At 38.9% G+C, this 27,991-nt stretch overlaps 1 pseudogene; it reads left to right on the top strand.

The window, feature by feature from the left end:
• The first annotated feature begins 92 nt into the window (after window positions 1–92).
• LOC136836313 (sulfotransferase 1B1-like) lies at window positions 93–27,954 on the top strand (annotated as a pseudogene).
• The last annotated feature ends 37 nt before the right edge of the window (window positions 27,955–27,991 follow it).

Raw genomic sequence — 27,991 nt, 5'->3', positions numbered from 1 at the left:
GGAGTTTACTTGAGTGATGACGTCCCCTGTTTGCATGCACAACCATGAGCATGGCATTTCTTGGTGGAATTCAATTCCAGTCAGTTGCTGAGATGACCTCCCACTTAAGGAGTGAGTATCCCATATAAAGTGAAGGTTTGTTTTTCCATAGGAACAAATGCATTTTTAAAGTAATTTGTATTTTCCTTGGTATGCATACCAGAACTTTTTATAGATTAAACCCACCTCAGCTGCCCTGCTTTGCCCCTAAGGCTAAAGGAAAAAGTGAGTGGTGACATAAGGCAAGTGAGGGTTATTCTCCTGCTTGCCCCTCTTGAAATGACTTCTCCAGCTCATGCTGAGTAATTGTCATTTGTAATAGGCTCTGCTTTGTATATCTAAGAGAAATACAAATCACTTTAAAAATTTAATTTTGTTGGTATTCAGAGTTTCAGTATCTTTCAGATGTGTGATTGATGAGCTGGCAGAATGTCATTGTACAGATTTATCTTTAATGCCAGGAGTTGTTTTCAGTCACCTAGCAAAGTTTGGTCGTTAAGGGGACAGAATGTATGGATTCGTAGGCCTTTATCCAGTAGGTAAGTTGCTGGAAGGGGTTGTGTTTCTTTGATACTGTTTCATATACAGTATGAGTATTTGAGCTGTACAGTATTTTACAGCTACTTTAAGTAGTAAATGTTGTTGTCTTAATTTTTATGGAATTACAAATTGAGGAAGATATTCATGTGGGTTATTACCTCTGCCAGTAAAATATTGAGGGAGTAATTTTTGTACAGGTTTGTTAACAAAATATCTTGAGATTGGGCAGATGAATTTTGAAGAAACTTGTTATGTACCAGTACTACAGTGTGCTTTTGTAAAATCATATATTTTTGAAGTAATCATATGATATGAAACTTGTATAAATTCAGGCCATGTTAGAAGTTTGTTAATTACTTAGAATTCAGGTTTTAAATTTTACATTGGTATTTTCAGTAGTAATGGACAGTATCCTGAGATGAGGAAGTTTCAATTTACAAGAGAATATTTGCCCTGACACTTTTTCTGGAACTCTTGGCCTTGCGTGGTATCTTAAGAGGCAAAAGGTATTCGTCTGAAGAATCTTCTAGAGGATTGCACTAGGTTACCCATTGATGAATCACTTTTGGTGCTGATGTTTCTTTGTATAAGTAAGTAGTATGTTAATTTTGTAAGTTTAAAATATATCTAATCTTTATTTTACCTTTTAAATAGCACACTTTCTATTTGGGAGCTCCTTGTTTCATTCATATGGACTGAGACATGCAACATTTATGAAAAGTTTAATTTTTATTTTTTTCAGGTGCAAGGGATATGTATTTGCTGGCCAGTTAATCATGTCAGGAGTGCTGAAAGAATTACCTGATTTTCAGTTTAGGCCTGATGACATTATAGTGGCCAGCTATCCAAAGACAGGTATTTAAAATAGCTTTATACTGTATATGCAAGTCAATGTTTTTGTTCTTACTGGAATATAAAACTTACTGACTGCTAAGTTGGAACTTGTGTTTTTGTTTTTAGTGTTTTGTTTACTTTATCATGGGTAGATAGTGCAAATAATATAGGTTTTAGGGGGATGAGCAGGTACATATGGCCCCTTATGCCATCCATTTAGAGGTAGGACTTGCAGCTGTCATGGGAAAGTTGCAGTAGAAGAAGTAGGCTAGAAACATTTGTCTACTTGACCCTCCTCCCTACCCTTGAACCATCTCCTTGCCCCTTCCACAGGCACACCACTCTCTTGGTTGAGAGGGGGATATGGGCTTGAAGGTGAGTGATCAGTATGCCTACCCCCTTGTTGTATTGGATTGACTTATATTGTTTGCAATGGCAGACAGTAGCAGTTGATGCTGTTGGGCTTCCTGCTATGCAGCAGTCGTTCTCAAAGAAATCCTCTGTCTCTTGCAAGAAGTCCCAGAGAACTTCAAGTAAACATCATTCTTCAGCTTGGGGAGTTGATGGTGTTCACCCTCTTGTGGGTGTTACCCATTATAAGTAGGGTTAGCACAGGTCCCACCAAATAGGTTTAGTACCCTGGGTCAACTTGAACTTCTCAGACTTGGGGAATCATCATATTCCACCGTTGTTTTCCTTGAAGCACATGTAGTAGAGCCAGTGCAGTTGACCCTTAGACTTGATGTGTGGATGTCTGTAGATGGGCTTCCCATGAGACAGGTCTCTATTGTAATGTGCTTATGGGTACTGGGTCAAATCTTTTTTTTTATGGGTGAGTGTGCTGCACCTCAGCTGCTGATGGTTTGCCATGGGCCAAAGATTGGGCCTGTAAGGTAGTGCCCTGCCCTTTCTCCTTAGACCTCAACTAGTTTATCTCACTGAACTTGGGGAGCTCCACTGGTTTGGATGGCTACTGCTTGAAGTCCATTCCATGTATAGATTATCCACTGGTAGTACTGGTCATATGCCACAGTTCCTTGAGCATCATAAGGGGTGCATGGTAACCCTCTTGCTTGGTGCTTGGATGGTTCCTGGATTGGTACCCCAAGTTTTCCCATGTCTTCTTTGACTGGGGCTAGTAAACCAGTGCTCCTCCCAAAGTATGCATAGTTTAGCACCGCCACTGTTTTGCTGTGCATATACGGTCTCTGGACCATGTGCATGCAGACAGGGTTGCTTGGTACCAAGAGTCTTCATGGTCTTCTTGGACGGGATGGTTGCTTTTGGCTTGCACACCTGGGCTTTCCTAAGGAGTCACTGCTACGCCTTTGCATAGTGCGTGCATGGTGGTTCCTGGATTGTGCATGCAGACAGGGTTTTCAGATCCTACAGTTCTCCATCATATGGTATCCAACGGTATTGAATCACTCTGTGTGAACCCTTGGATGCTGCAGGGTTGGTCCAGAACTCCCGATGTACCTGTACATTATCCCCAGATTTTGCTTATGCAAGCAAAGGGTTCATGGTACAGTATTCAGAAAGACATTCATCAGATCGGGGCAGATACTCAGGATATTCTTAATTCATGCAAGCCGTGGTGCATATGCTTGATGGCGTATCGAACGCTCATTTGTAGCTTATGGTTTGGTTCCTATAGCTAATATGGAAGTCTTTAGGGTATGAACCATGACATAATATTGTGTGGTATACTTCAGACCAGGACCATGCCATCTGTTGTTAGGAGGAGCTTCACTCTGTGAAAATGAGGCAAGGCACACCTAGACTCCTTTTCCAGCCCATGCTGGGAGAGGTAAGGGGAAGATGAAAGGATAGGGACGCTGAGGTTGGTGTTGCCTCTCTGTAGTTCCATGAGCAAAGGGATACCTGTCATGCCATTTGGGAGAGACAAGGGCTGGAGCCCTGCATTATCCTTGTCTTTTGGGCTGGTTACAGAATACCTTCCGGAGATTGACACCACCTCCATCTCATGTTCTGGGTACTGTTCCCAACTTATCCTCTAGGATCTTCAAAAGCTCTGGCTCTGTTAGCAGCAGTGAATGGGATGTTAGAAAAAGTGTGCTTGAATTTGCAGATGACTTATCTCTGAGCTTTTACAGTTGCTTCTTCTTGGTAGAGAAGGTGGCAGTAGACAGGTTTTGATTGCTCTCTATTAAATGAGTTTAAACCTGCAGTCTTGGTGCACTGTGGGAAACAGCACAGACTATGTTGGATTCCATCAGAGAGGGTGACTTCGTGCTATCTTTAGATCTGGGGAACATGCATTTTAACTTCTCCAGAAAATACATTTGTTTTGTCTGCAGTGAAACATTACTAGTTCAAAGCACCATGCTTCAGCGTGGCAACATCCTCATACATTTTTATATGAGTGTTCACCTTAGTGTTGGCTTGATCACATTTGCAGGGTACAGAGGTACCTCAGCTTAATACTGTAACAGCGTATGGGTCTGCTCCCCTGCTAAGTACCAAAATTTACTAAGTAGCATAGACTGCTATATAGCCTGCATGATAGCGTGCCTCAGGGCCAACTTAAATAGCTTTTAGTGATGCAGTTCCACATGAAATACTTAATAGCCTATCCTAATGGGTATTTTTTAATTATTGTTCAGATTAAAATATTGATTTACACATTGCTTGATTTTAATAGATATACCTAGAAATGGATTGCTTCCAAAAATTTGTGAAATATTGTACCCATATGTGCTTACAAGATATCTAAAATAACGTATACAAAAACATTAATAGGGTTTCTTTGATACATTTAAAAAAACATTAACATTGCTTCTTTTTAAACATAAACATAAGTAATCTCAATTCTTTATGAAAAATTGACCATGAGAGAGAGAGTGTGTGAAAGGTAAACAAGCTTATTGTAGCTGTGGTGCATGTGTCCTGATAACCTGTAGACGTGCAAACATACTGAAAAAGTTATAACTACATTAATGTATCATATTAAGTACAGCACAGTACTGTAGTAAGTGAAGGTCAACAGAAATGCTGTACAGTATGAGAGAGAGAGAGAGAGAGAGAGAGAGAGAGAGAGAGAGAGAGAGAGAGAGAGAGAGAGAGAGAGAGAGAGAGAGAGAGAGAGAGAGAGAGAGAGAGAGAGAATGAATGTGGGCCTACAGTGAAGGTGCATTGTTTCCTAACATGATGTATAGGTATACATCACACACATATACAGGCTAAAAAAAAAAATGGTACATACAGCTGAACAGTGCATTGAATAGAATTTTCAGACGAGGTGAAAGCCTGTATGGGTTCTGGCGACTAGGGACATTGTAGCTCAAGCAAAAAAAAAAAGCAAGGAATGGTTTTTATACATCAGTTGTCAATTACAGTGATTTCTGTCAACTACAAATTTTAGAATTTCAGCACACATGCTTGCACAATGAAACAAAGAAGTGTGTCAAGATCACTAAAAAGAAAAGTAAGGAACAGGTTATATACAGGTAGTCTCCGGTTAACGGTGGGGTTCCATTTCCGGCTAAGTGCCGATAACCAAAAATCATTGATAACTGGAACATCACAGTAATTATGGTAATAAATGGCATTTACAATGCTTTAAGCACCGATCAGTGCCAATAAACGGCTTACTGAGCGCAGATAAACCACTTACTGTTGCCGAAAATCGATTACCGATGCCGATAAACCGCCTGCCAACACCAATAAACAATAAACCATTTAAAGCACTGAAAACCACTTACTGGTGCCAAAAATATGGTTAACAACATCATTAGCCAAACGTAAAAATTGCAACTTCATTAACTTGCGTTGCTGTTAAGCTGGGACTGCCTGTATGTTCAGTTAACAATGATGTACATAAATGCATGCAATTTCACTTTATTTAACCAAACATCTCAGCATTTCTGCGCATGTGACTGCAAGCTGATTAAAGTGATGCTCTTGCTTTAAAAATCAAACACTTTTTTACTTGCGGTGGAAAGGTTGTTCGAAAGCATTGAGAAACACCAGTGACTGGACGTGTATACCACATGGTTTAACAGGAAGTTCCCATTTCTTTTGTCTGCCCGTGTCAGTATAAGCTCTTCTTAGGTCTTCAGATTAAAGGGCATTGATCTGCTTAGGTGGAGTTGTCTGTGATCATGAAGAGCTTGAGTAGTCTCCCCTCCTCAGGAGTTTCAGCCTCTGGAATGTCTTGTGACTTGTCGTCTGCTGCCCAATTCAGGCACTATTTTCAAGCCCCTTTTGGAAGATGTCAGACAGAGATCTCTCAAGACTCTTCTTGCCAGCCAGTCTTGAAGTGTATTGACGAGTTTTGTGGCTTTTCTCATCATTTTGGGTACTTAGAGGGTTTGGAATCTCTCTTGTTCTTGTTCCTAGTTTGTGACTAAAACCCAGATATGAAGTTACTTGGTTCCCTCTGTCAGGGAATTTGTTGATGTTATCTTGTCGTGACACTTTTTGCTCAGTTCATAAGGTGCTGGCTAAGAAGGATGAGATTTCTTAGGACAGAGTGTTGGAATGTCTTTTCTTAGTACTGACAGGTATGAGAAGGAAGTGTCCAGGAGCACCTTTTCTTTCAGGCTTTTTGCTTTAATCAAACTGTCTTACAACTTGTCCGCTTCAACAGGCATAGAGATTGATAGTGCAGGTAATGATGCCAGGTGTCTGGAGATATGCACCTTCAGATGTAAGACAGACTTGCAATTCATTAATGCATTTCTCAAGATAGTGAAATTTCTGATCATTAATGGAGGTTGGAATTTGATGCCTCATGTTCGAAAGCAAGGTTGTTGTCCATGTACTAATAAAGAAGTTAACTACCTTTTTTATCTAGATCACTGGCATATAATGCAGCAGTGGGCTGGCCTTAACCTTCTTTCTACCAAAGAGACATTCCTTCAAGTCCCTGGGTACCATATCTTTGAAACCTACTGTGGTTGCTCAGCAGATTGTACAGTCCCCCAAGCTCCTCTTAGAACAGAAAAGAGCATCCCATCTACAGTGCTTTTGGAGGGTGTGAGGCTGGGTTTGAATGATAGTGTGACAGTTTTCTCTTTCTTCTTTCTTCTCTTCCTTCCTTTGCAAGGCTGCAGCAGGTTTAGTTGAGTATATGCTGGAATTGTCACAGATGTAGTAAGGTAGAGCTTCAGCAAAAAGCTGCAACTCTCTCAGTGAGGAGTGTGTTGGGGGGCGGTGGGGGCCATAGAATCATAATCTGAACCAGTCAGTTTATATTTATCAGATCTAACTGCCTTTCAAACTTGTGTCGCCCCTCATAAGGGTCACACTTGGATCTTTGAGTTTTTCTTATACAAGCAAGAATCCAGACACTTCTCACTCCAGGCCCCTGTCATTCTGGCATTCTTATACAAGATTTATTATCATGACCAGGAACCCAACATTTCCAGGTGGAGATTCAACTTCCAGTGTCAGTTGAGAGACATCCTCCTGCCCTAAGGAGTGAGTCTCCCGCATAAAAGGAAATACTGTACAAACACAAACCATCACCTGTATATAGGAGTATTTTTCAGTGCAAGTTGGAATGGTTGTTGAACTAGGTAACAAGGTGGATTAACTGCAGTTGGGGGGATGATGGAGGAATATTCCTCACCCACCTGCTGTTATCAAGCACTTTTCTTAGGTTGCTATTAAGTGAGGACATCTTGCTGTGTTTCTTTTGACTGTTAAGTTGGACTTGCATTTTCGTTTTTAGTTGTTTTGTTAAAAAATAGTGTCACATTTGGAAGTGTGAGGGCATTAGCGTAGTATAGTCGGCTTTCATCCCCTACACTTAGGTGGGTCCCCACAATTTTACTACTCTGTCATAGGAGAAATTTTCTACCACTTTTACTTTGCAGCCAGCACATCCCTACTCCTCACCCAAGTCCACCTCTCTTGTGGACAAGAGATGGTTTTGCACAGATGGGGAATTAATACACCTACCCCTACCAGGTTGACTACTACCATCTGCTGTTTAGCTTCCAGTAGCAGTCATTTTTCCCATGGAGATGCCCAAGGGCTCATGAGCATAAGACACAGGCTAAGGGCAAGGAGAGGGTGTGCAAGTACTTTTCTTCTTCCTCCTTCCCATTGTTGAGCTCTTTCTCACCCCTCCTCCTCATCTTTCTTGCCTTCCTTCCATAGAAGGAAGCGAAGTCAAGAAGGCCTTTACAAGAATTCCCATTCCCATAGGACTTCAGGTGAGTGCCCTTCCCAGTCTCTGTTAGGCAGTAGCAATTGGCCATTTGTGGGTGACTGGTCAGATGTTGGCTGGGCTGGCAAGGCTTCACTGAATACAGTCGATACCGTCCTGGCCTCCTCTACCTTGGACGCTAGAGCTACTCCCAGCTCTTCCATTTCTATCCTCTCTGGGAGACAGCAGTGTTTGGTCACCCAAGGATGACTGGTCAACAGTTGGCTTGGCTGGCATGGACCTCACTCACCTTGCTCAGTATCCTGTCCAGGAGAGAACTGTTCCCAAACTCTTCCAACCTTGTGTTGCCAGAAACACACCTGATTGAGTCAGCACTTCTCACTTGCTTGGTTTGGTCCTGGTATGTTGATTGGAACTGCTCAGCCAGCAGGTTAAAACATTACAGGTCTCCTCTTGGTATGAGCCAGTACTGAGATGACCCACTAGCACACAACCTCGCTTGCTCCTTGATGGGCTTCGTTCACCACAGGTCCTAGGGTTGCACATGCTGGATGAGATGTTCATGTTCATTTATGAGTGTTTAATGTACATGAGCATGTTTACAGCAGTAAGTTCAGTTCTGTGGAATGTATCTCAAATATATCGTGGAAAATTCACTAATTCGCAGATTTTTCGTAGAGCAATATTCACTAATTACTTTATTTTTATGTTATTTTCGTGACTTAAATACATTTTTATGATAAAAAGATTTACTAATTTTGAATATTAATATTAATGTAAACAGCAAAATATCAATAAAATGTAGTTTTCTTTGCATATTTAAATATTTAGGTACAGTACTTAACTCTAGACATGTGAATTCCAAGTGCTTCTCTAAGTACTGTAAAAAGAAAATGGGATTGCTTGAATACTGTATGAGAGAAAATGGCTGTGCCTGAATATAGGGGAACTTGAGTAGTTTTCACATGTAGCAGTAAGCCATATATTTTTAAGGGTAATGTTGTAAGATGACTTTGAAATGATATTAAATTGTTTTAGGATGATAGCTTAAGGTATATTTGGTGTTTGACCCATTAAAATAGGCAGTTATAAGCATTTTTAGAGGGGGTCTTTGGTGTTTGAACCAATATGATAGGCAGTTATAAGCATTTTTAGAGGGGGTTCAAACTTATTGCGAATTTTCGGTATTCGCGGATGGTTATGGTCCCTGTCCCCTCCCGAATACTGGGGATCAACTGTATGCAAAAATGGTGATCAACACTATTAGGACCGTGATCTCGCTTGCTTGACTGCCATCCCCTTGATGAACTATTGAGTATCCCAGACTTCTTGTCTGATACTCAATTAGTTGGAATTGCTCTCATGCCCCTTTATTCCCTGGAGATTGGTGGCAAAACTAGGGAATCATTAGTTGTATAATCTCAATGAAAACTCTTAAAATCAGGGCTGAAATGATTTCTGACATTTCAGAGTAACTCTCCAGTAACATGGGTGATGAACACAAGTGTCTGAAGCATCAGACTACCAATATCACATCTTACCTTGGGCCTTAATCCACAGGTTCCCAGACTCATATTTTCTGGGACATGTGGTGGCTGCTCAACAGGTTGTATAAATACCCAGCTCCTTCCAAGAAGAGCACAGCTTGTTTAAGGTACTTGGAGAACATAAGGCTGTGGTAAAATGGTACAGTGACTGGCTTTCCTCCACTCTTCTTTCTTCCTCCCAGGAGCAGCAGCTTGCCAGTAAGTGCTTGATAAGCAAAAGATGTAGGTAGCTACTCAATTAAGCAGTTAGTCTTTGTGCTTCAGCAGTTTTAAGATGTGACTCACTCTGCTCTTTCTTTTAGCAGAGTGGTGGCCAGTGGTATAGCTATTTTCTGGACTCAAAATTTAGCTGCCCTTCAGCTTGTGTGCAGATTTAATGGGGTAGTACATGGTTCTTCAATCTTTTCCTTACTCAGGCCCATGGCCTCTGCTCTAGCATCCCTATGCCAGATCAGTACTATGAGGTTACAGGAGTTATTGTTCCCCTTGCTTGCTCTCACAACTGAGACATTTCTAGGAAAGTTTACAACTTGCTGTCAGTTGATGTAGACATCCTCCCACCTAAATATTTCTACTAGGTATGCAAATCAGAGCCTTTTATCATAGTGCCTACCTGAATCATCCTGCTTTGTCCCCAAGGCAAAGGGAAAAAGTTAATGGTGACAGCAGGTGAGTGAAGGGTATTCCCCATTGACTCCCTAAATCAACCTTGTTACCAAGTTTAATGACCATTCCCAGGATACTCCAGTGAGAAAAGTATCATTTCTATATCTAGGAAAAATACAAATTACTTTAAAAAATTGCCAGTTAACTACTGTGTTACCAAGTTCCGACAGCTGAATTCCATTGAAGGGTATTGTACTCCTAAATTAAAGGGTTTGGTTTTTATACTAGGAAACTGCAAATTACCTTAAAGATTTGATATTTTATCTAAATTGACAAATGGTTGTATGGTATGTTCTTCAGTTACCTATAGCCAGTTAAAAGTATTAGATTCTGTGCAGCATACAAGTATTAGATTAGGTACTGGTGCTTCCAAGTCCTTGCCACTTCTGAGTTTTAATTAATGTAGGAGAGAAGAGAAGAGCTACCTCTGGATCCATATCACCAATCTTCAGTCATCAGATACTGTATTCGTTGCAGAAGCCTCCAAACTCCCCTTGCATTTTTAAACTGCAAATGGAGATTTCGTTAGACACTATGGGGATCTTTATCCCCACAGCCACATGCATTTAGAGTGAAACAGTTGTTGAATAGTTGTTTGAATCTCAACCGAAATGGTGTTCTACCCTTTAAAATACCAGTAGCCCTCCTTTTAAACTTCCAGAGATAACTTTTTCCTGTTAGTTCACTGGTATTAAGAGCAACTTGGTAGATAAGGAAGTTAGCTCTATTTTTATGGAACATGCATAGCAGCATCGTGGTTCTTTTTATATTACCCAATAGCTCAAAATCCTGTAGTGTCATTGGATTTGGAGTACAATGTAATACTCTTGATTGCATGGGTGCACTTCCTCTTGTATCTTCCATGTCTACAGCAGAGATTTATAGTATTCTGGCTGATGTTGAAAAGTGTCACAAGTGGAGGGGCTAGCGCATGGTTTTCAAATATTTCCAAGAGTAAATCCAGACACATCTTGCTCTAGGCCGGGGCCTTGTCAACTTTTCATCCCTTGCCAGGTTGTATAGTCAGTGCGAGTCATTGTTCTTAGCTCATTTTCATGAGTGGTATACATGACATTTCCAAGTGGAGATTCACCTTCCCAGTTAGTTGTGAGACATATCTTCCATCTAAGGAATAAGTCTACATAAAAAGGCAATGGTTTGCATTCCCATAGGAACACATATCCGAGTTTAAAAATGAATTTGCATTATTCCTAGTTATTCAAAACCAAGTTTTTGTCATAACCCAGTCGTAATCCCATCTCAACCACACCACATTGTCCCTGATACTAAAGGAAAAAGTGCTGGCTGATGGCAGGCGAGTTGGGGACTTACCCCCCAAACACCCTTCTACCACCAAATAATCATCTTGTTACCAAGCTTCAGCAGGTGTTTGTTGTTGAAACTGAGCAATAATGCTATGTAAAAGGCTCTGGTTTATATACTATACCTAAAAAAATACAAATTAATTTGAAAATCTTATTTACTTTTGATTAAATCTAGGATTTAATATATTTTGGAATTACATTTTATATTTGCTTATGGCTAATTTTGATTTAACTTAATGGTATTTGAGGATGTATATTTGCAAAGTGTATTATGTATCGTATTAGCCATTTCCATTTCCTTTTCATACAGGCACTACATGGATACAAGAAATTGTATATATGCTTACTCACAATTTCAAGAGGAGTGATGCATCATCAGAGGTTTTAGAGACAAGGTTTCCATATCTTGAGTATCCATATCCAGGAATTAAGTCTGTTGCATCAAAGGCAGGACGTCGTTTCATTAAGACTCACTTACCATATTCACTGTTGCCACCATCATTTGAAGGCAGTAATGCTAAGGTAAATTTTTTTCATGAGTCTTAAGCAATTAAATTTTGCATACGTTGCTTTGTTGGTTTTGTAGATGAAATTCTGTTGGTTATCTAGTCATATCTTTGAAGAAAAAGAACTTTAAATACATTTATTATAATACTGTACATTTGTATTCCATATGCTGTGAACTCCCTGGAATGTTTTGATTGTTCATATTGTTTTTAAGTGTAATATGCTCCTCAATAACACTAGTTTGGTGGAGTATTTTAGATTTTTTTGCACCATACGGTATCAAACTCATACAGGTGATTTGAATTTCTCTCCTAATCCAAAACATGGTTGATGTTGGAGAGCTGCCTGTGGACTTTCATTACAATCCTTGATCATTAGGTATTAGTATATCTTACAGATGTTGCATTTAAAACAACTAAGGAATTTTTTAGTTATTTGGAGACATACAAACAGTTCTTAAATTGTTTTTGGTATGATTTTAAATGTAAGGATCGCATCCTATTCCAACCTCAATTGTTACAGCATAGTTGTGTGATATTGTAAGCACTGAATAGCAGTTTTGGATGAAAGAGATTTTATGACTTTCTGTGATTTGAAGTGTATTACAGGCTTTTACATTCTTAATTCCATAAATCCAGCAGTTCCAGTAATTTTATAGTTGCTTCATATTTTTTTGAGTGGAGAGGAATAAATGTAAAGATTTGCGAGTGCCTATGCGTGGGTGTATGTGGAAATGAAGTGGACAACTAGCAAAATAAGCAGCAGTCGAACTATTTCAAGGTGATGTCCCATATACAGGCAGTCCCCGGTTTACGACGGGTCCGTCTTCGACGTTCGAGGTTCTGACGCTTTTCAAATATACTCATCAGAAATTATTTCCAGGGTTACGACGCGTTGTAATGCCGATCCGACGGAAGAAATATAGCTCCAAAACGGTAGAATAATAAAAATTTGGAGGTTTTTGATGAAAACTCAATAAAAATGTGGTTTACATCGTTTTCAATACACCAAAGCATTAAAAGTAAGATTTTCTTGATTTTTGACGATTTTCGACGATTTTTCGGTTTACGACGATTTTCGGTTTATGACGCGGCATAAAAACGGAAACCCCGTCGTAAACCGGTGACTGCCGGTATAATTATATGTAATTATTTTAGTATGGAATCAGAATCTTGTTTATTGTCCGCAACTAAAATGGTGGATCTCACAAAATAAGAATGAAATGAGGGAGAACATGCATTATATGCTTGGAAATACATTAACATGCCAAGAAGATGGGAAACAGCCTTTTGCCACCCCAGTATAGGCCATACTTGCCTAACGCAGCTTTGGTGGCTGGTGAAAGCCAGCCATACTGCAATGACTGTCTGGTCCCATTGAGTATAATGCACCTTTTGGTCAGTGCCCCAATGTTGGCAGTCATTTAGACCAATTTCTCTCTGAGGCACATAGTGGACAAGGCAGGTACATCCTTGCCAAGTTTCTCAGAGGACTTACAAATTACAAAAGTAGTGGAGTTTTTAAATTTGGTACTGGAGTTGGCCATTTGCAATAAATTCAAGTTGTAGAATTTCACATTTGTGATATTTTATTGTCATGATTTTTATATTAGTTTTTAATAATTATTTTTAAGAATTTTATTTTATACTCCCTGAATTTTATTTCACACTCCCTGAATTTTGTTCACGTAATGAAATTGGTTCATTGAAAAGTATGCTCTTATTATAAACAAATGTTGTGCTTATAGTGCTTGTTTGCTATGCTGCTTGCTGTTTTGGTGTAGAGAGATAGCTCACCTGTGCACACTGACTCAAGGGTCTTTGTGTCACTACCTCAGAAAGATCCTTGGTATACCCTGGTCCCAGAATGACATAATGTGGAGGTCCTGAACAGGGCAAATTTTGACACTCAACATATTCCTATAGAAGAATGAAAAGGCTGATGGAAAGGTTATCTAGAAAGACTGGATGATAGTCAAATACCAAAGACTATTTTGTATGGTGAATTGCAGAACAAAGAGAAAAGTTGGAAGATATCTCCTGCACTATTCTGATTGTGAAGTGTGGTGTGTATTAAAGCCAAGTAAATGATGGCGAAGAAAGTGTCCAGGATCACAATTTCTGGAGACAGTGTCACAGAGGGATGGGGTGTTGTTGAGGATGGGTGTGGTGGATAGCGTAACTTTCATGCATACCATGAGGAGTTAAACTTGGTATAGCCATTCATTCATTCAAACTAGCATTATATTGCTGTCCACATATATAAGTAGAAATTAAGTACCAAGTGCTTTGGTGTATTGTATATACTATATTTCTTTTCACCACAAAGATGTGTACGTAACCCACAAAAGCACTTGGTACTTAGTTGCTCATTATGTCACTCTTTATTTTTAGTAATTTACCATTTTATTTGAAGGCTTTTACATTGTTGCTTTTAAGTGAAGTTCTTTTGGGGCCCCTTTTTAAAATTTCTTTACTTGAAGTATGTAAATTTAAATTATTTGCTCTTTATCTGATAACAATCCTACAATATAAATGAGAGTATAATTTACTACTTGCACATTCTAAATAGCTCTAGTAGATTCTAGAAAGTCTCTAGTATAGCACTGTAAAGTAATTACTAACTTCTCTTTTCAGTTGGTTTATATAACAAGAAACCCACGTGACACTGCCATATCTTACTTTCACTTTATGAGACTACTGACGCCCTGCAGTTTCCAGGGAACTTTATCAGATTTCATCAGAATGTTTCTTTCTGACACAGGTATGTATGATGCTTTGATTAATATGAGTTTAGTATAGAATGGTGTAGTCATTAAACTTTTTTGAATGATAGTGTATCGCTATTGCAAAGCAAATATTTATGCTGTACAGTAACCTGAGTAGTTGATTAATACCTTATTTACATCAGAATATTATTTTATTTTACACATGGAATTTTTGTCCACGTAATGATTCGTTGTCAGCGACCCTGGTAGTAGCGATGCCAGATAACTCATGATTTGGTTCATTGAAAAGTATGCTCTTATTATAAACAAATGTGTTTATAGTGCTTGTATGCTATGCTGCTTGCTTTTTGGTGTAGCGAGATAGCTCACCAGTGCACACTGACTCAGGGTCTTTGTGTCACTACCTCAGAAAGATCCTTGGTATACCCTGGTCTCAGAATGACATATGTGGAGGTGCTGAACAGGGCAAAATTTGACACTCAACATATGCCTATAGAAGAATGAAAAGGCTGATGGAAAGGTTATCTGGAAAGACTGGATGATAGTCAGATACCAAAGACTATTTTGTATGGTGAAATGCAGAATAAAGTGAAAAGTTGGAAGATATCTCTTGGTCTTATTATATTGTTTTTATTGAAGGAACTTCGTAAGCGGGAATATTAGCTTCAGCTTGTTCCTACAAGAATGCAAACAATGCAAACTCAGTAAACTGTCCTAGTTTACAACTATTTACCTCTCAAAAAAATGACAAAAGTGACAAGTTACTGGCAAAATGCAATAGCTCCAAAAAGCAATTATTAAAGATAAAAATGTGGTTCGGATTCCACAATAAGCTGTAGGTCCCGTTGCTAAGTAACCAATTGGTTCTTAGCCACGTAAAATAAGTCTAATCCTTTGGGCCAGCCCTAGGAGAGCTGTTAATCGGCTCAGTGGTCTGGTTAAACTAAGGTATACTTAAAGATAAAAAAATTACAAAATGGATGCAGCTGATGCAGTCATCACTTTCAGCAGTATGCTCAAAAGAGGGTCATGTACCTACACATTATTATTATTATTATTATTATTATTATTATTATTATAGGCTGCGATGCCATATTATTGCAGCAGTTATGAAACATTGTTGTTGTGGAGTCTCTAACCCTTAAACGCCGAGCCTCTATTTACAAAAGTGTCTGCTGTATGCCAGTGGCGTCAGGAGTTAGCGCGAGAAGCGGAAAAAAAGTTTAAAAAATCACAGCACGCTTAGTTTTTTAAGATTAAGAGTTCATTTGGCTCCTTTTTGTCATTGCCTGAAGTTTAGTATGCAACCATCAGAAATGAAAAATATCATTATCATATATAAATATTGAAATATATGACAGCAAAAAAAAATTAAAAATTTCATATATATAATTGCATACAAATCGCTGTGAGCAAAACGGTTAAAGCTAATGAGTTATTGTTTTTTTTGTATTGTACACTAAATTGCGATGATTTTGCATATAACAAATTGTAAAATGATCAAAGCAACACAGAGAAAATATTATCACAAATGATGCATGAATTGCAACAAGCGGACGTAAAAAAAAGTTGTTTTAAAAAATTCACCATAAATTGAAATATTGTGCTAGAGACTTCCCGTTTGTTGCAAAATGAAGGTAATTGATTGAATATTACCAGACTGTAAGTGTTTTAGCTTACAATTGCAGTTTTCGACCATTTCGGTAGAGTTAAAGTTGACCGAAGGTCAAATTTTTTCTATTTATCGTGATTTATATGAAAATATTTCAAAACTAATAAAAGCTACAACCATGAGTTATTTTTTGTTGTATTCTACATGAAATTGCGCACATTTTCATATATAAAACTTTATATAACGACTAATATAAAACGGTGCAAACATTACGACAAAGTGACAAAAGAATTTATGAGATTTTCAGCCGAGTTACCGCGCGGACGTAAGGAAAAAATTTTTTTTAAAAATTCACCATAAATCAAAATAATGTGCTAGAGACTTTCAGTTTGTTGCCAAATGAAGGTAAATGATTGAATATTACTAGAATGTAGGTTTTAACACAATTGCATTTTTCGACCATTTCAGTCGAGTCAAAGTTGACTGAAGGTTGAAATTTTGGCATTATCGTGATTTATATAAAAATATTTCAAACTGATAAAAGCTACAACCATGAGTTATTTTTTGTTGTATTCTACATGAAATTGCACACATTTTCATATATAAAACTTTATGTAACAACTAATATAAACGGTGCAAACATTTTGACAAAGTGACGAAAGAATTTCTGAGATTTTCGGCCGAAGCTATCATGTGGACATAAGGAAAAAGTTTTTTTCAAAAATTCACCATAATGTTGAAATATTGTGCTACAGACTTCCAATTGGTTGCAAAATGAAGGTAAATGATTGAATATTACTAGAATGTAAGAGTTTTAACTTACAATTGCGTTTTTCACCATTTCAATTGGTCAAAGTTGACCAAAGGTTGAAAGTTTAGCACTTATCATGATTTATATGAAAATATTTCCAAAGTGAAAAGCTACAACCATGGGTTGTTTTTGTTATATTTACGAAATTTCACACATATATAAACTTTATGTAATGGCTAATATAAAACGGTGCAAAAATTATGACAAAAATGATGAAAGAATTTCACAAATTTTTACGAGTTACCACGCGGAAAAAGTTTTTTTCAAATTCACATAAATCGAAGACAATAGAGACTTCAATTTGTTGCAAAAATGAAGGTATATTATTGAATATTACTAGAATATAAGAGTTTTAGCTTACAATTTGCATTTTCTACCATTGGTCGAAAAGTTGACCAAAGGTTGAAAAATTTTGTAGTCGGCGTCTGGAACGTCCATTCGCACCCTGACAGACAATTTTAAGGATCTGTCGATCAGTTGGCGTTTAAGGGTTAACATCAATGAATTTGTGTTATGCTGCCACCTTGTGGTGGCATTTTGTAACTACTGGATTATGTTTTGAAGGGAGGCTCAATTAGAAAGGTTTTACCAATGGCTTTTTGCCACACTTTCAAAAGACAGGTTTACATCATGTGACTTATGTGTCACATATGAAGATGCTCTTCATAATTCTGAGCATACTTCACATATTATGGATTATGCATTTTAGGAACTTGCATATTAACAGAACACAATGTATTTATTTATTGTCATTCACTGCTATTGCCAGTTGGAGCCAACAGAATCTTTGAATCAGTAAATGTGAACGTAATATCTCTCCCATTGGATTCTTGTGTGCGTAAAGTATGCTTCTGTACATCCATTACTGTTTATCAAAAACTTATGCAGATCGCCCTTAACATCTTAAACAGTGCCCAATAGATCATATAAGATGCAAAGGTTCATGTTCTGTATTCATACTAATGGCTACAAATCTCCATCTGGTCTAGGATTTGCTGCTACCACAGAAATTTGTAATTGTCAGTGACTAGGAGTTATTTAGAAACTTCAAAATTAGTAGGTCGAGTAAAGTATTTTGTTACTGTATCATATATGATGATCCTATCAAGTATTTTTGTTATATCTAATACCCATCACCTTTCATAAGCCTAAACATTGAACACACCGTTGGATTGTGGTGATCTGAATTTCCAAAGGCTATTGCAATGAAGTAATTTTATCCTTGCTTTACTATGGTTATACTTTGTGACCTTTGAGTACTAGATGAATAATATAAATGACCCAGTCCCAGAATGCAGAACACTAAACAGTAAACATGTTTTAATCGATAGTCCAGTTTTCATCCGATGGCGAAGATTAAACTTTTGGAACAAGTCCATTTTAAAGCTTTTACGACTTACTTTGATCTTCTACATAATCAGTTTATCAAGTCACAGTATTTTATAAGTTATACTTAAAAAACTTATTTAAGTTATTAAATAAGATATAATACACTGTACTGTCCATTTATTAAGAGCTTTTCTTTTAGGTCAGTTCAGTGAGTTAAAAATTTAGACTGAGTGATCTGCCTCAAATATGTAACAATAATAATAATAATAATTTCCATTACAGTTATGTACAGCCCATTCTTTGATCATGTGCTAGAGTACTGGAATCAGCGAGATGTATCAAATATTCTGTTTGTAACATATGAGGACTTAAAAAGACATCCCATCAGTGTTATACAGAAAGTGGCAAAATTTCTCGAAGTAAGTTCTTTTGAATGTCATTTTGTGTTCATTTTGTGTAGGTGAAAAGGTTAGAGGTGGTACATTTTTTTGATAAATCACTTGAATTGAATGTAAAGTGTAAAGTACAAGTTATTTTAGTTAATGGACAATGTGGATTGCTGTTAGCTATAGGATTTTTAGAAAATACTGCACTGTATTCATATACTGGCTATAGTATATGGCCTTCATTACTTAACAGACTTTATTACTTATCAGAAAACCAGACCTCAAAGTATGTGTTTAGTTGAGGTGCTACAATACCTGTATTTGTTTACACCAATCAAATATTTCAGTTCTTACTTTTGAAATATTGTGAATCAGCTTTGAGTCAGTCAAATCAGTGTTCGAAAATATCCAGGGTGATTGTAACATTTTCATATGATTTTACTAAAAAATGTGCATACAGTATTGGAAATTTTTATATAAGTAAGTTACCAAATAATAACATAGCTATAGTTTCTACTTTACGTGGCAGCTCAGAATTCAAAATTCGCGGCAGCACTCTTTTGTTTTGGGTGTAGGTATACTGCCCTGGCCACTTTTGGGGGAGATTAGGTACAATGTAGCTAAAGAGCTCAGTTCGTTTCTGCCAGCTGATAACTTAACACTGGTTATTAGCAGCTCTTGATTCGTTTTCACCGGATGGCTGGAGATCGTCTTTAGGTGAAGTACTCCTTGCTATTGGTAGTGCAGCTATTTAGCTTAGCTAGAATTCTGGTATATTTTTTCAATTGTGACTTTCCCGATTGGACTTTAGACTTACTATGTCTGACTCTAATTTTTCTAGCATTAGGTATTGCAGCAAAGGCTGCAAAACTAGACTCACTTCAGCAAAATATGATTCTCATACTGTATGTAGTTCTTGCAGGGAGCAGATTTGCTCTCCTGAGCTTAATTGTGAGGAATGTAGGGACTGGGATAAGGGGAAGTGGAAGACCTTACAGACACACTCAGATAAATTACAGCGTGACTGACTGAGGAAAGCTATAGCTAGGGCTGAAGCTAAGGCTTCTGCTAGTACAGTTCATTCCAGGAGTTGATATTGCTGTTCTGCCTGTCCCTTCAACACCTGTGACGACCTTTCTCCCATTTCCAGACCTCCAGCTTTTCCCTGTCACTCCTTTACTCTAGTTCTCATTCTGCTGAACCCAATGTCATTGCTACTTAGAAACACAGGTAGATCATAAATTTAATTTGCTTAGAATACTGTTTCCCAGATTGGGAATTTTGTGAAGGTCCTGATGGACAAATTTGATAGTGTAGTGTCGGGAGTACAGTGTCAGCGGAGGGGGTGAGTGCTTGTCCACCGATGCTCTGACCAAGGTCCCTGCTAAACTCCCTTGCTCACTCTGGGAAGAAGTAAACTGGCAGTCTAAGGGAGGTAGGTGGGTTTGCCCATGAGCAGTCAAAGTTACTCATCCGAGCCTGTTGTTAATCCCAGGCTACGGAGGAACGCTATTGGAAAGGCATCTGGATGGATGTACATGACCTGTCATCTAGTGAGTCAGATTCTCCCGGAACCAAGAAGCGCGGTGGATTTTTTTACGAAAGTTTCTAGGCTATTGAAAAGGCTGGGCGCTTCCTGAAACAGATTTGCTTCCATCGTAAGCGAGCTGTAGAGAGGAACGTAGCCCTCTCCCTTCGTGCAGTTTTGGGAGTCGCCAGTAGAAAGATTCTTAGCCCATTCAGTTGCGAAGTGCGATCTGGGACCCCAAAGAGTGTTTGCCAACTTAGTTCATCGCCGGTGTCGAAATACCAGAGTCTAATAGTGTTGTGTAAGTGCCCACTAGAAGATTGTCCAGTATCCGAGTTCTCATCTCTTGAGTGCCCAGTGTCCGAGTGCCCATTGCATGAGCACACTTTCTTCCGAGCCTATCGATGAGCCGTTCACTGTCCTCTTTTTTCCAGTTCGTGGGACGCCCAGTATCCGTCGTTCTGACTTAGAAGATCCGTGTATGATCACCAGTGTTTGAATGTCAACCGTGAGCGCCCATCATTGGCTGCCAAGTGTCCGTTAAGAGTGCGCAGTGGCCTCGAAAGGTTCAGTGTCTGCTCTGAAGCAGCAAGTGGGCATCCAGTGTCCTCAAAAGTTCACCCAGCTTCCAGCACCTACGTGCGCCCGCCAAGGAGAGCTTCCAGTACCTGATTCTGCAGGTGAGTTCCTTCAGTTACCCAAGATCCTTCTTTGGCGCCGCTTCAACTCCATGCGTTGGCTAAGCAGGAGGTGGGAGTTATGAAGTCTTGACTTTCTGAGAAAATTTAGGATCCTTTGTTGGGACGGAAAAGCCCAAACTCAGAGTCTAATTATCCCCAAATATAGAATAGACTGAGCCGGACTAGCTGACTCTTCTTGAAATTCTATTAAAAGGGACCTAGATCTTGAGCGAGATGGACTAAGTGTTCTTTCTGCAGGTGCTCCATGCACTGAGATCTCGAGGGGGAGTGTAGGAGCCAGTCATCCAGGTACAGAGAGATGTTTATCCCCATGAGATGTAACCATTTTGCTAGAGGAGCAAGTACTTGGGTAAAAACTTGAGGGGCCATGGAGAGTCCGAAGCACAGTGCCCGAAACTGGGAGACTCTGTCCTGGAACGTAAATCTCAGATACTTCCTGGAATCCGGGTGAACTGGAACGTGGAAGTACGCATCTTGCATGTCGATCGTGACCATCCAGTCCCCCTGGTGGAAGGCTGACAATACTGACTGACTCTTCTCCATTTTGAACTTCGTTGTTTGAATGAAGAGGTTCAGGGCATTGACGTCCGGGACAGATCTCCATCCTACCGATGACTTGGGAACCACGAAGAGGCGGTTATAAAACCCCTCCATGTGTACATCCTCGACTACTTCCATGGCTTTCTTCTCTAGTAGAGCTGACACTTCCTGAGATAGGGCCGAAAACCTCTCCGAGCCTACTGAGTAGGCCGTTAAGCTGATAAGAGAGGTTACTAAGGGAGATTTCTCTCTGAAAGGGATTGCATAGCCCTCTTTCAAGACCTTCAGCACCCACGGCTCCACATTGCTGTTCTTCCACTCGGTCCAGAAGTGAAAGTCTTTCTCCCACTGGAACACTGAAGACAGACGACTCACTTTCGAGGTGCTGGCTTGTTAACAGGTTTCTTGGCTGGTCTGGAAGTTTGGAGGGTGGCTCTTGGTTGGGACTGGAAATGACCTCTATTACTTCGAAAGGGCTGTTGTTGCAAAGGCGACGGTGTCCTAGCAGATTTGGAAGTTGCAGTGGCTCATGCAGGGAACCTAGTCCTTTTGGCGGATTGAGTGAGAAGGTCCTGCATTGATTTCTTCTGGAGCTCTACTGAAACACATTCCAGGGTGTCCTGTGAGTATAAACTGTTATTGTCTAGGGGGGCAAAAGGAAGAGAAGAATGCTGAGTTGGGGCGACTCCCTTCACCGTAAATGAGCACCACAAATCTTGTTTCTTAAGGATTCCTGTTATGAAGATGGTCGCCAGCTCTTGTGCTCCATCTCTTACAGCTCTATCAGCGCAAGCCATCTCTTACAGCTCTATCAGCGCAAGCCAGAACTCCCAGCCAGTCCAATGCAAAGTTTTCTTGAAGAGTCGTCCAGTCTTCTATTTTCTTAGCTAGAGCCCCACCCACCCAATCCAGAAAATTGAAGAACTCGAAGATGTCTTTAATTAGATGGTCCAACTCAAGCGGCGGAGAGAATTCTGACCGAAGAGAAAGCGGAACGACTCAAAGCATATATGATGCTGGAAAAGTCCCCTTGAGAGGAGGCAGAAACTCCCAAGGACGGAGCTTCTCGAGTTACATACGACACATACTTCTGTCGTATCAAGTGAGAGGGCGACGTACAGAAAACTTCTTTCCCAACATCTCTTTTTTTCTGCTAACCAGTCATCCATATGGGCGAATGCTTTCTTTGAAGATGAAGATAAAACCATACGCGGTAGTCTGGCAGTACCTGGAGGTTGTCACATCAAGGAAGCCGACCCCGAGACGAAGGGACAGCTGGAGAGAAGAACAAAAGATAGCAGATCAGGAAATACCTGAGCAGCGCTGAGTAGTTCGATGTAGGTTGCTCCTCCTCTACTGGTTCCTCAGTGGAGGAAACGGGTGATCCTGGAGGGTCCGCGGGTTCTTGAGGTACCAGAGCTGGCTTTTGAAGAAGGCTCAGAACTTTGTCAAGTTGGAGTTGAAGCGGCGCCAAAGAAGGATCTTGGGCAACTGAAGGAAACTCACCTGCAGAATCAGGTACTGGAAGCTCTCCTTGCGGGGCGACGTAGATGCTGGAAGCTGGGTGAACTTTGAGGACACTGGATGCCCACTTGCTGTCAGAGCAGACACTGAACCTTTCGAGGCCACTGCACTCTTAACGGACACTTGGCAGCCAAATGATGGGCGCTCAGCGATTTGACATTCAAACACTGAGTGATCATACACCGGATCTTCTAAGTCAGAACGATCGGATACTGGGCGTCCACGAACTGGAAAAGAGGACAGTGAACGCTCATGCGATAGGCTCTCGGAAGAAAGTGTGCTCATACAATGGGCACTCGGACACTGGGCACTCAAGAGATGAGAACTCGGACACTGGACAATCATCTAGTGGGCACTTACACACAACACTATTAGACTCTGGGCGCTCGCACACTTCGCGACGATGAACTAGGCTGGCAAACACTCTTTTGGGGTCAGAACGCACTTTCGCAACTGAATGGGCACAAGAATCTTTCACTGGCGACTCCCAAAAACTGCACGAAGGGAGAGGGCTACGTTCCCTCTCTACAGCTCGCTTACGAGATGGAAGCAAATCTGTTTCCAAGGAAGCGCCCAGCCTTTTCAATGGCCTAGAAACTTTCGTAAAAAATCCACTGCGCTTCTTGGTTCCGGGAGAGTCTGACTCACTAGATGACAGGTCATGTACATCCATCCAGATGCCTTTCCAACAGCGTTCCTCCGCAGCCTGGGATTGGCGAACAACAGGCTCGGATGAGGCAACGACTGCTCATGGGCAAACCCCACCTACCTCCCTTAGACTGCCAGTTTGCTTCTTCCCAGGTGAGCAAGGGGAGTTTAGCAGGGACCTTGGTCTAGGAGCATCGGTGGGACAAGCACTCACCCCCTCCGCTGACACTGTACTCGACACTACACTATCAAATTTGTCCATCAGGACCTTCACAAAATTCCCAATCTGGGAAACAGTATTCACAAGCAAATTAAATTTATGATCTACCTGTGTTTCTAAGCTGGCAATGACATTGGGTTCAGCAGAATGAGAACTAGGTAAAGGAGTGACAGGAAAAGCTGGAGGTCTGGAAATGGGAGAAAAGGCCGTCACAGGTGTTGAAGGGACAGGCAGAACAGCAATATCAACTCCTGGAGAATGAACTGTACTAGCAGAAGCCTTAGCTTCAGCCCTAGCTATAGCTTTCCTCAGTCAGTCACGCTGTAATTTATCTGAGTGTGTCTGTAAGTGGTTTGCTACAAGCTCTGTGATTGGCTACTTCCAACTCCTCCAACCAGTAGCCTGTTGTCATGGACCCTACATCAGAGCAATAAAAAAAATGTAACGTACATATGTGCTCATTCAATGATGGCATTGTGAACTTCCTGGAGTTCTGTTAATGGTACAGTAATTCATATTTCATTAAAAGATATACTGTATGCAGTACTGAGAGAGAGAAAGAGATTATTAATATTAATATTATTTGAAAATTAGTAAATCTCTTATCATAAAAAAAAGAGAGAGAGAGAGAGAGAGAGAGCAAAAATACAACTAACTTGACTATCATGTCCAGTACTATAATTAGTGTATATATGAATGTACAGTTTGTATCCTGAAGTCAACAAAATAGTAGCGGATATGACAGTGGAAATTGTTTATATATTTTGATAAAATTTTACTTACATTAAATATGATCTGTTACTTTTCAGTATGTGGTATGTATATACAGGCATCCCTGGTTATCGGCATTTTGGTTTTACGGCGCTTGTCCAATATATTCATAACTGGGGTATACAGCGCTGTTGTCTGGTTATCGGCAGGTTAAGTGCCATGAGACCCTCATAAAATACAAACATAACGAATATGCATCTTTTCCATGGATCTTGTAAAAAGTTATGCTTTACTTCACTGTATTCAGTAATATTGAATGTATTCTCATATTACTATTGTATTATAAAATACAAACAAAGCGATCAATGTTTTGGTTTGGACTTTGAAAATCAACTGAGGGCGATTACAAGTTAAGTTTATTGTGCCGTATTTAACCCAGTTTAGCTCTAGAAACTGTTTATATGGGAGGTTATTTTTCGTTACACAGTAAACCCCCCATATTCGCGGTCTCACTGTTCACGGATTTCTCTGTGGAACGATCTACCCATTATTCGCGGAAAATTCACCCATTTGTGGTATTTTTCACTGAGAAATATTCACTAATTACTGTATTTTCATATCATTTTCATGACAAAATGCACTTTTTGTGATAAAACTATTAAAATACTCAGGTATAAGCAATTTTAAGGGGTTTTTGTGTTTAAACTATCAAAATAGGCAGTTCTAAGTGTTTTTAGAGGGGTTCTAAGTATTCGCAGATTTTAGCTATTCGTGTGGGTGTGCGGTATGCGTTCCCCACGAATACGGGGGTTTTACTGTATGAAGTGTTTTTAAGTCGAAATACGACAAATACATCTCATGAACTAATTTTTTTTTTCATTAATAGATTGCGTTGGGGCATGTTTTTGTATAAAAATAATATGTTCCGTTCACTATTTTCACCTGATTTCATCATAGTATGAGCTTTACGCATTTATCTTTTATTGACGTGAAAACAACAGGAAAATGTGTTCTTTCATGCCCAGTAGTTTTGATTATAAGAATTTTTTCTCCACCATTATTTATGGTTGAGTTTCATCTATGTTGCTGATGCACGATAATTTATAGTCATTAGCAATTTGAACATTGTTTTCTCAGCTTCAGCTACAACTTGCAGCTTAAATTTAGCACTATATTTCCTTACCGACCTTTTCTCCATAGCAAATAAAGGTATAACGTGAAAATATATTAGTCCTATTCTATTTAATGTCATTTGTAACATAACTATGGTAATTTTTTACTATCATACGTTGGTTGAAATGCAAGCAAAACAGCTTTTGTTATCCAATTTGGTTGTTCGTAGCAAAACAACTTTTTGTTTTGTTGTTTATGGCTATATGCGTTTAAGCAACAATTATAACGTTACTAATGATACTTTTATCATTCTCTGTTACTTTTTTTAACGTATTAACTAGAAGATGGGATAGATAAAGAGATGGAGGAAAAGAAGTTAGTCTATTGTAATTTGGTCTCTCAAAAAAGGATTTGCATGATACACAAGATACATGATAAAATCATTTTTAAGGGTGAAAATTTGGGGGTGCATGATACGTGAGATTTCGCGTTACACAAGTACTTACTGTATATACACAAGTACACTTTGTTGCCTTAGCGTGTTTTTTTAATTCACCATGGGTTCCAAACGTGAGAATGCTGTGTCCGATGGAAGTGCCACTAAAAAGAGGAGAACGATATCAATGGAGATGAAATATGACATCGTTAAGCGTTCTGAAATAGGTGAGACTTTTTCTCTCTCTCCCAGGCCAAGGCTTCATGTAAGTGTCTCAACCTGGCATAAAAAATTTGTAGAACTACCAGAGACCATAGTAGGAAGACAAGGCAAAATGAAATTCCACATTTTTATTTAAGAGTTATTACATATTAGGGTAAAATATCTGGCTGTGACATGGTCTAGGGTGCACCTGTAGACTTTGAATTTCGGTTATCTGCGATTTTTGGTTATCATCAAGCATCCAGGAACGGAACTCATGCCGATAACTGGGGCTGCCTGTATATGTATTAGATAGACAGATATATAGACATGCACATATCTTGGGAATAACATGATATGATAGAAGCAGAGAATATGGCCACAAGGAAATTGAAACAGCAGAGTGTAAGTTCTTTTTATTTTTACTCAAAGACATTTTCATTATTATTAAAAAAAATATTATTATTATTATTATTGAAACAGCCCGAAAGGCAAAAGATCTTGTACTCCATTGTTTTAGTTCATTATGTTACATTTTATGAACATTTATTACTCATGTTCCAGACCTTACTATAATCTGTGTATGCTAAATTTTTAGATAGAAGCCTCAGATGCTGACATTCTGTATGTAGCTGCCTGCACATCATTTGATGCAATGTCTGAAAATCCTAGCGTCAATTATGAGCATTGGAAAGACCTTGGTTTTGCTCATAAAGAAGAGGGAAAGTTTATGAGGAAAGGTAATCATATGTTTAAATTTTTATTACATTAAAATACTATTATTATTATTATTATTATTACTAATGAGACAGACCAACTAATGTCAAGATTCTCTCATTGCTAGGATAGGCTGCCATTCTTTTCAGTAAAATAGTAATAATATAATAATAAATCCTAAGATGTTTTGTAAATGTAAATAGAGATTGACATTTGGCAGCATTCAAATTAAAATGTTAAGTTTAGACAATTTAATGGTAGCAGATGATTTCTGTATCCTATATAGGTATTAGTAACATTTATAGAATTTCACAGAGGTATCAGAACATTGTTTCTGCTAAGCCAGGGTCAATACATTTCAACATATGCAGTCATACACAAAACTTTGTAAATGTTGATTCTCCTTTTGTCTGTGGTGTGTGTGTGTGTGTGTATATGTAATAATTTCATGAACAATTTAATACAGTATAGTATGTTGTGCAGATTCCATGATAATTGTCATTAGATATACTCTACATCCGTATACTAAGATTGTTGAATAATTTTCTTCCGTTTAAAAAATTTTGTCGACAAAGTTATTCAAATTATCACAACTTCCCTTCACCTGGAGTCCTAAAAAGGAAATTGTTGGAGCATTTACTAAACATTTTTATTAAGGAAACTTGTGAAATTATACCTGTCTAGCATATTAAAAGTTAGTGTTTGTATTATGTGAACATAAAAAATATTTGAGATCACATCAAGCATATTAAATATATTTTCTGAGGACGGCAGATGGTGTAGGAAACTGATGCTATTTGGTTTTTAAGCCATTGTTAAACTAAAAGATTCGAAACAGGTATTGTAATTGGGTCTAAAGTTTATGGAGATTAACATGCCTTTTATTAATGATGATGTTTATATGCTTAAAAGTAATGGAAATCTGGTATTTTTTTAGGTAAAGTGGGAGATTGGAAAGCTCGTTTAACCAAGATGGAAATTTCTGCTTTTGAAGAGTGGGAGAAAAGGAGCTTATCCAATACCGACTTCTGCTTTACATATGAAATAAGTGATGCTGATGTGGAGTCCTGATTGTATAAATACTTGTAAGTTCAAGCTATCATATGTATAAAACTTTTCTAGCTAATTTATGTATAAAACTTTTCAACTCTAGATTGATAATGTATATTTTAGTATCCCTGGATGAAAG

The sequence above is a fragment of the Macrobrachium rosenbergii genome, chromosome 56, assembly GCF_040412425.1.
Source record: "Macrobrachium rosenbergii isolate ZJJX-2024 chromosome 56, ASM4041242v1, whole genome shotgun sequence".
Taxonomy (NCBI): Eukaryota; Metazoa; Arthropoda; class Malacostraca; order Decapoda; family Palaemonidae; genus Macrobrachium; species Macrobrachium rosenbergii.
The sequence above is the reverse complement of the archived record's forward strand: the minus strand, read 5'-3'. Positions and strand labels throughout refer to the sequence as shown.